Here is an 8,176-nt window from a genome sequence, read left to right as displayed (position 1 = left end):
ATGCCGAAGCCCTAGCGACCTTTAAGCATAATATCCGTGACGAGTGGCTTGCCCGACACCTCGGCCAGGAAAAACCCAAGTCCATGGCGGCACTCACGACACTAATGACCCGCTTTTTGTGTGGGCGAGGACAACTGGTTGGCTCGCAGTAGCACCACACCACATTTCGGCACCTGGATGTCCACGACAATAGCGGCAAGCCATGGCGCCACAGACATAAGCGACGGAACAACGGCGACAACTCTGAAGACACGGCAGTCAACGCCGGATTCAGCGGATCCAAATCCGGTCAGCGGAAAAAGCCGTTCAAAAGAAACAATCAGGGACCATCCAGTCTGGACCGCATACTGGAACGCTCGTGCCAAATTCATGGCACCCTGGACAAGCCAGCCAACCACACTAATAGAGACTGCTGGGTGTTCAAACTGGCCGGTAAAATAAACGCCGAAAACAAGGACAAGGGGCTCCACAACGACGATGACAAGGAGCCCCAGCGTCCAAACACGGGGGGACAGAAGAAATTTCCTCCCTACGTGAAAACGGTCAACATGATCTACGCGACCCACATTCCCGAGCGGGAACAGAAGCGAGCACTACGGGACATCTATGCGATGGAGCCAGTCGCCCCAAAATTCAACCCATGGTCAGCTTGTCCGATCACCTTTGATCATAGGGATCACCCTACCAGCATCCATCACGGCGGCTCAGCCGCGTTGGTCCTAGACCCAATCATCGACGGATTCCACCTCACGCGAGTCCTTATGGACGGCGGCAGCAGCCTGAACCTGCTCTATCAGGACACGATGCGCAAAATGGGCATCGACCTTTCAAGGATCAAGCCCACCAAAACCACCTTTAAAGGTGTAATTCCTGGAGTAGAGGCCCGTTGCACGGGCTCCATAACATTGGAAGTGGTCTTCGGATCTCTGGATAACTTCCAAAGCGAAGAGTTAATCTTCGATATCGTCCCTTTCCGTAGTGGTTACCACGCACTGCTTGGACGAATCGCATTCGCTAGATTCAATGGGATACCACACTATGCATACCTCAAGCTCAAGATGCCAGGACCGCGCAGGGTCATAACAGTCAATGGAAACATGGACCACTCTCTCCGTACAGAAGAGCATACTGCAGCCCTCGTGGCGGAAGTACAATGCGGCCTCCTCCGACAAACCACCAATCCAGCGATGAAAACCTCGAGCACTGTCAAGCGAGTCCGGAGCACCCTGCAACAGGATCACCAGGCACGCCAAGAGCGCGACTAGCAGTCCGTCCTCCGCTCAAGCCCCATCAAAGCAGCATCCGTGCCATGCGTACACAATTACGCACTCAACATACAATGGGCATAGGCGGAGGCGCAGCAGTGACTCAATCTACAGTGCGGTATAACCGCAACATACCTTCATAACCCTCCCTCTTTATCTTTCTGGACACTGCTTTAGGGCAGCCTCTTCAGAAGAGCCGGATTGTCGGACTTACACAGGAGAGAAAACCAAGGAGGCAACAGGCTTTGCGCACAAAAGGAAATACCCAGGTGGAATCTGTTCACGATCGTTATACCTGTTTTATATACCTACATGCAGCCTGCCCTTGGATAGGACATCTTAAATAGTCCTATTTACTTCTGCTTAAACGCACCCATTATAAACATACGCTTAAACGTATTATTCATCAATGGGAGATAATATATAGCGTCAGCTTATTATTCCTATTTGCGCATTTTTCTTACAAATGTTTATTTAATATTGCATCCGTACACCTTGGTACGATCAGTTTGCCAGGGGCTTCTTATGGTGCCTCATAATACGGCAAATCAAGTCCGAACACTTCCAACAGTGCGGCACCCCGAACTTATAGCACTATATGCATCAGCTCCGAATCATGTCTTGGGTCAATAGTTGGGTTTGCCCGGCTCCCTTGTTTTGGTACCTTATGTTCCGTTATATCGGCTAAGGTAGCGCAGGGAGAACTACTGCGATTGTGTCCCGGTTCTTCCGGATGAGCACCTCAGTAGAGAAAGCCAAAAACCGACCGGCATGATGCGGCGAGAGCTGGTCACTGTTCGAGAGGTCTTAAAATCTTAAAGATTTTTTCCGCTTTAGGCGAGGAATCAGCCTCGTCTAATTTAGGCGTATATAGCGCCCCAATTCGGCCTTCCGAATTCTAGGGGCTTCGCCGAAATTTAAAATTGTAGACTTCTATGGCTAAGTGAAAGTTATAAAGCCGCATAGTCCGATTGCCTTGTTCGCTGCGCCGGACACCTCCTTAAGGGACCAAAAAATTTGGATAAGGAGTGTCCGGGTTTTTCCAGGAACTCCCCGGTACTAGTTATGTGGGGGTGGAAGCCGACAACTGGCCTACTTTCAGAATTCGATAAACAGCCGCACAAAAGGTAATATTTTAAATCAAAAAGCTCTATATAGCGCAAATAACTTCGTCTTTACATAACAAAAACGACAGAAGTGCATTCATTCAAAGATCGTGTTCTTGGTACATTCTTCGGCCACGAGACGAGCCCCCTTCATAACACCAGCGTAATATTTCTCGGGACGGCGATGCGCCTTGCCCTCCGGTGGCCCGTCCTTCACTAGCTTCTCCGCATCCAGCTTGCCCCAATGCACCTTCGCACGGGAAAAGGCCCGGCGGGCACCCTCAATGCAAATGGATCGCTTGATCACTTCAAGCCGCGGACAGGCATTCACCATCTACTTGATCAGGCCGAAGTAGCTAGTGGGCAAGGGCTCACCAGGCCACATCCGGACTATGAAATCTTTCATAGCCACTTTGGCCGCCCTGTGGAGTTCAACCAACTGCTTCAGTTGGTCACTCAGAGGCATTGGGTGTTTGGCCCCAGCATACTGGGACCAGAACAATTTCTCCGTTGAGTTCCCCTCCTCGGCACAGTAGAACTCCGGGGCATCTGATATGCTGCGTGGCAGATCTGCGAATGCCCCTGGAGAGCTCCGAATTCGGGTAAGTAAAAGAAACGCCTCCTCCACATGCTTGCTTTGCATAAAGAATGTCTTACCCGACGCTATCTTCTTTGCCGCCTGGATTTCCTGCTGTGCCTTTTCGGCTTCAGCCTAGGCGTCTTTTACACTCGCAAGGGCCTTCGCAAGCTCAGTCTCTTTCATCTTAAGATCACACTCCAAGGACACGAACTTCTTGCCGAGCTCCTGGAGCTCTTGCTGTACCTCTCCCACTCTAGCATCTTTCTTTTCACGCTCCTTGTGCTCCAAGGCCGCCTTGTCTTCCGCCTCGGACAGCGCTTTCTTCAGAGATGCCACTTGGGTGGCGGCCCCTGTTACAAAGTCAAGATGCTTTGTCGTTAGAATAACCAATTTTGTCTATCCTTCATTACATGCGAACGGGGAATCACTCACCCTTGTTCTCCTCGACCTTCCTCTTCGTGAGGCCGAGCTCTCCCTACGCCTGCTCCAGGTCCCGTTTTAGTCCGGCGACCTCGGCTGTGCGGACAGCAGCGGCAAGCAGCACAACCTGCTTATTGACTCCTGCGTATTATAATTGACCCTCTGTTTGGCTTTTCTTTCCGAACACCAAACAGAGTATCAGGGGCTACTACCTATCGGATGGTAATTTCACACATTTTTATTACTTACCTCAAAGCCCGTCAGGAGGCTGGTGTAGGCTTTGATTAGTCCGCTCTTGGCGGACAAAACCTTTTGAATCACCGCACCCATAAGGGCATGGTGCTCTTCATCCATGGAAGCACCGCGAAGCGCTTCCAGTAGACTATCTGACGCCTCTGGCGCAACAGAAGTCATCGGCACGGACTGCTCGCCCTCCCTGGCGAGGGGCCGCCTACCCGAATCCCGAACCATTTGGGGTTCCGGCACAGTATCCGGCTGAGAGCCCGGCTCGCTGCGGCTCTCGTCAGCACGATCCACGGGGATCTCATACCCCGTGTGCCCGGCATCTGGAATACAGCCTTGGGGCATCTCCAGAGTCACCTCCCCATACTCTGGGAGCCTTTGGGACAACACCTCTGTGTCATCCACAGGCCGAGGAGTAGTGGCCGTCGGGAGCGAGTTCATCGCTGAATCACTCAAGGACCCATCCGAAGACGATACCTCGGGATGGACCCTGGTTGGACTGCATATATGTTTGGCGTTACAACAAGACTATGAAGCAAAGCCGCACTAAAATACAACAGGGTGCGGATACTTACGATCTTGCTAGGGGCTTCCCCCTGGGCAGCCACCCCTCCTCACTATAGGCGGCAGTGGTGGAGAAATCCGTAAGGGACGCCTTTCCTTTCTTGGGCGTCCTAGCCTCCCCCTCCGGGGCGGCCTTCCTCTTCTTCTTCTCCTCCCCAGTGCGGGGAGGCAGAGTTTCTTCGTGTTTCGCCCTGCCTCCGCAGGAGGAATCTGCCTCGTCGTCTTCGGACGACAAGGGTATAACGGCCTTGCGTCGGGGACCCTTCTCGGTTCCCTGGCCCGCCTTCTTAGGCCCCCATCCTCTCCGGATGGGGCGGCCCTTTCCTCTTCTTCCTCCCCTTCGTGGGAGGAGTGTGCCTCGTCGTCTTCGGACGAGGCGTCCGATATGACCTTATGCCGAAGACCCTTCCTGGTCCCCGGGACCTTCTTTTCTGGCGCCTTGTAGGGCGCCGGGACTAGCATCTCCGTCAAGAGAGCGTCGGCTGGACCTTCTAGCAGCGGAGCCGGACAGTCAATCCGCTCCGCTGTCCCCACATAATCCTGGTCAAATATACACAATGACTTAAGAGTCCCCCCATGAATATATTGGGAAAACTGAATCCGGAGGTAGTCAAAAAACTCACCGGACGGGGGGGGGCGTGCGGCATGAAGTCCACGGTCCTCGGATGTGGGAGGAGGTACTTCGGAGGCCTTGAACACCGCCTTCCATGCGTCTTTGAGCGTCATGCCGTAGAGCTTTTGAAGCATCTGGTATTCGGCCAGGACGAACTCCCACAGATTACATACCCGTCTTTGGCACGGAAGAATCCGGCGGACAAGCATGACCTGGACCACGTTGACAAGCTTGATGTTCTTGTCCTTCATGTTCTTTATGCAGTTCTGGAGTCCGGTCAGCTCTGCAGGTTCGCCCCAGGCCAGGCCCTTCCTTTCCCAAGAGGTGAGCCGCGTGGGAGTTCCGGATCGGGATTTGGGGGCCGCCGCCCAGTTGTCGTCGCGTGGCTCAGTGATGTAGAACCACCCCGATTGCCACCCTTTCACGGTCTCCGTGAAGGAGCCGTCAAGCCAGGTGATGTTAGGCATCTTGCCCACCATAGCCCCTCCGCACTCTGCTTGCTGGCCGCTCATGATCTTCGGCTTCACGCAGAAGATTTGTAGCCACAAGACAAAGTGAGGCTTGATGTGGAGGAAGGCCTCGCACATGACGATAAACGCCGAGATGTTGAGGCCGAAATTTGGGGCTAGATCATGGAAATCTAGCCCGTAGTAGAACATGAGCCCACGGACGAAGGGATGAAGTGGAAATCCCAGTGCATGGATGAAATGGGCGAGAAACACGACCCTCTCGTGGGGTTCCGGAGTTGGAACGATCTGCCCGTCATCCGGTAGCCAGTGCGCGATGTCTGCGGCCAAGTATCCGGCTGCCCGACGATTCGCGATATGCTTCTCCTTCACGGTGGAAGCCACCCACTTGCCTCCCGCTCCGGACATGTTTAGCTGTGCGGAGAAGGCTGGGACTAGGGCGCTGGAGCTCGAGGAGGCAAGGACGAGCAGAGAAGGAATAAGGCATGGGTGAAAATGGGGAACCCTTATCCCCACTTGAGAATCACTTACTTCCCAAGCGCCATGATTGATGGCGCGGTGGGATTATCCATACCCGTATTGATGAGAATCCCATGATAAGGGGACACGATCTCTGCTTTGACAAGACGTGTCAAGGAAACCGCCTCGCAATATGCGTTGTGGCTGGTTGTGGGAAGATGGTTCGAATAATGACCCGACCGTAATGACATGTCACATTGTCTAAAAAAGTTGTCAGCAGATTACATTTGTGAAATATCATTCTCTCTACGGTGGTATGTGAAGATCATTTTGCAGATCCGGACACAGTTTAAGTGTTCGATAATTACTTTGGAGCATTCGGAGAAGGAACCCGCCTTGCAATGCCGAAGAAAAAACTGCGCGCCGGACTCATCGTCATTGAAGCCTGGTTCAGGGGCTACTGAGGGAGTCCCGGATGAGGGGGTATCCGGACAGCCAGACTATATGCTTTGTCCGGACTGTTGGAGCATGAAGGTACAAGACTCAAGACTCCGTCCCGTGTCCGGATGGGACTCTCCTTTGCGTCGAAGACAAGCTTGGCGATCCGGATATTAGATTTCCTTCCTTGTAACCGACTCCATGTAAACCCTAGCCCTCTCCGGTGTCTATATAAACTGGAGAGGTTGGTCCTTAGAAGGACGATCACAATCATAACCATCATAGGCTAGCTTCTAGGGTTTAGCCTCTACGATGTCGTGGTAGATCTACTCTTGTACTACTCATATCATCAATATCAATCAAGCAGGAAGTAGGGTTTTACCTCCATCGAGAGAGCCCGAACCTGAGTAAACATTGTGTCCCTTGCCTCCTATTACCATCAGCCTAAGACGCACAGATCGGGACCCCCTACCCGAGATCCGCCGGTTTTGACACCGACAATGCTCCTTTGAATGATTTGAGTGGCTTGACTTGGCACATGTTCACGCATGTAGTTGAAACAAAATCAACATAGCCTCCACGATATTTATGTTCATGGTGATTTATATCCTACTCATGCTTGCACTCATTATTTATTAATCTTAATGCATGTTCATGACTGTTGTCGCTCTCAAGTTGATCGCTTCCCGGTCTCTTTCTTGCCTTCACTTGTACTAAGCGGGAATACTGCTTGTGCATCCACTTCCATAAACCCCAAAGTTATGCCACATGAGTCCACCATACCTTCCTATATACGGTATCTACCTGCCATTCCAAGTAAATTTGTATGTGCCAAACTCTAAACCTTCAAATGAAATTCTATTTTGTATGCTTGAATAGCTCATGTATCATCTAGGGATGTCTATATCTTCCATGCTAGGTGGGTTGTTCTCATGATGAGTGGACTCCGCTCATCATTCACGAGAAAATGGTCGGTAACCGGGATGCCCTGTCCCATGCTCAAATCAAATCAAAATAATTGCCAACAAAACTCCCCAGGATTGTTGTTAGTTTGACGGCACCCGTTGTTTCCGACAAGCCATGGATTGATGTTTGTTGGTGGTGGGGGAGTATAAACTTCACCATTCTGTTTGGGAACCGCCTATAATGTGTGTAGCATGGAAGATATCGAGATCTCTTGGTTGTTATGTTGACAATGAAAGTATACCACTCACAATATTATTTATCTCTCTTTCAAAACCCGAGCTCTGGCACCTCTGCAAATCCCTGCTTCTCTCTACGAAGGGCCTAACTATTTACTTTTATGTTGAGTCATTATCCTCTTATTAAAAAGCACCAGTTGGGGAGCACCGCTATCATTTGCATGCATTACTATTAATTTACATTGAGTATGACTGTGACTGGATCTCTTTTGCCATGAATTACAATGTCTAGTCAGTCCTTGATCTTCAGGGGTGCTCTGCATTTATGTTTTGCGGTCTCAAAAAGGGCTAGCGAGATACCATCTTGTTATATCATATTATGATCGTTTTGAGAAAGTGTTGTCATCTGAGATTTATTATTATTGCTCGCTAGTTGATTATGCCATTGATATAAGTAAACATGAGACCTAAAAGTTATTGTGAATATGGTTAGTTCATAATCTTTGCTAACAACTTGAATGTTGCTTTACATATTTGCAACAACAAGATCAAACAGAGTTTGTAGAAGTTTTTCTTTATCACTTTCAGTTTGTCAACTGAATTGCTTGAGGACAAGCAAAGGTTTAAACTTGGGGGAGTTGACACGTCTCCAACGTATCCACTTTTCCAAACACTTTTGCCCTTGTTTTGGACTCTAACTTGCATGATTTGAATGGAACTAACCCGGACTGACATTGTTTTCAGCAGAACTGCCATGGTGTTATTTTTGTGCAGAAATAAAAGTTCTCGGAATGATCTGAAAATCCACGAAGAGATGTTTTGGAATTAATAAAAAATACTGGCGAAAGAATCAGCATCAGGGGGTCGACACCCTGTCCA

The sequence above is a fragment of the Triticum aestivum genome, chromosome 3B (assembly GCF_018294505.1).
Source record: "Triticum aestivum cultivar Chinese Spring chromosome 3B, IWGSC CS RefSeq v2.1, whole genome shotgun sequence".
In the NCBI taxonomy this organism is placed as follows: domain Eukaryota; kingdom Viridiplantae; phylum Streptophyta; class Magnoliopsida; order Poales; family Poaceae; genus Triticum; species Triticum aestivum.
The sequence above is the reverse complement of the archived record's forward strand: the minus strand, read 5'-3'. Positions refer to the sequence as shown.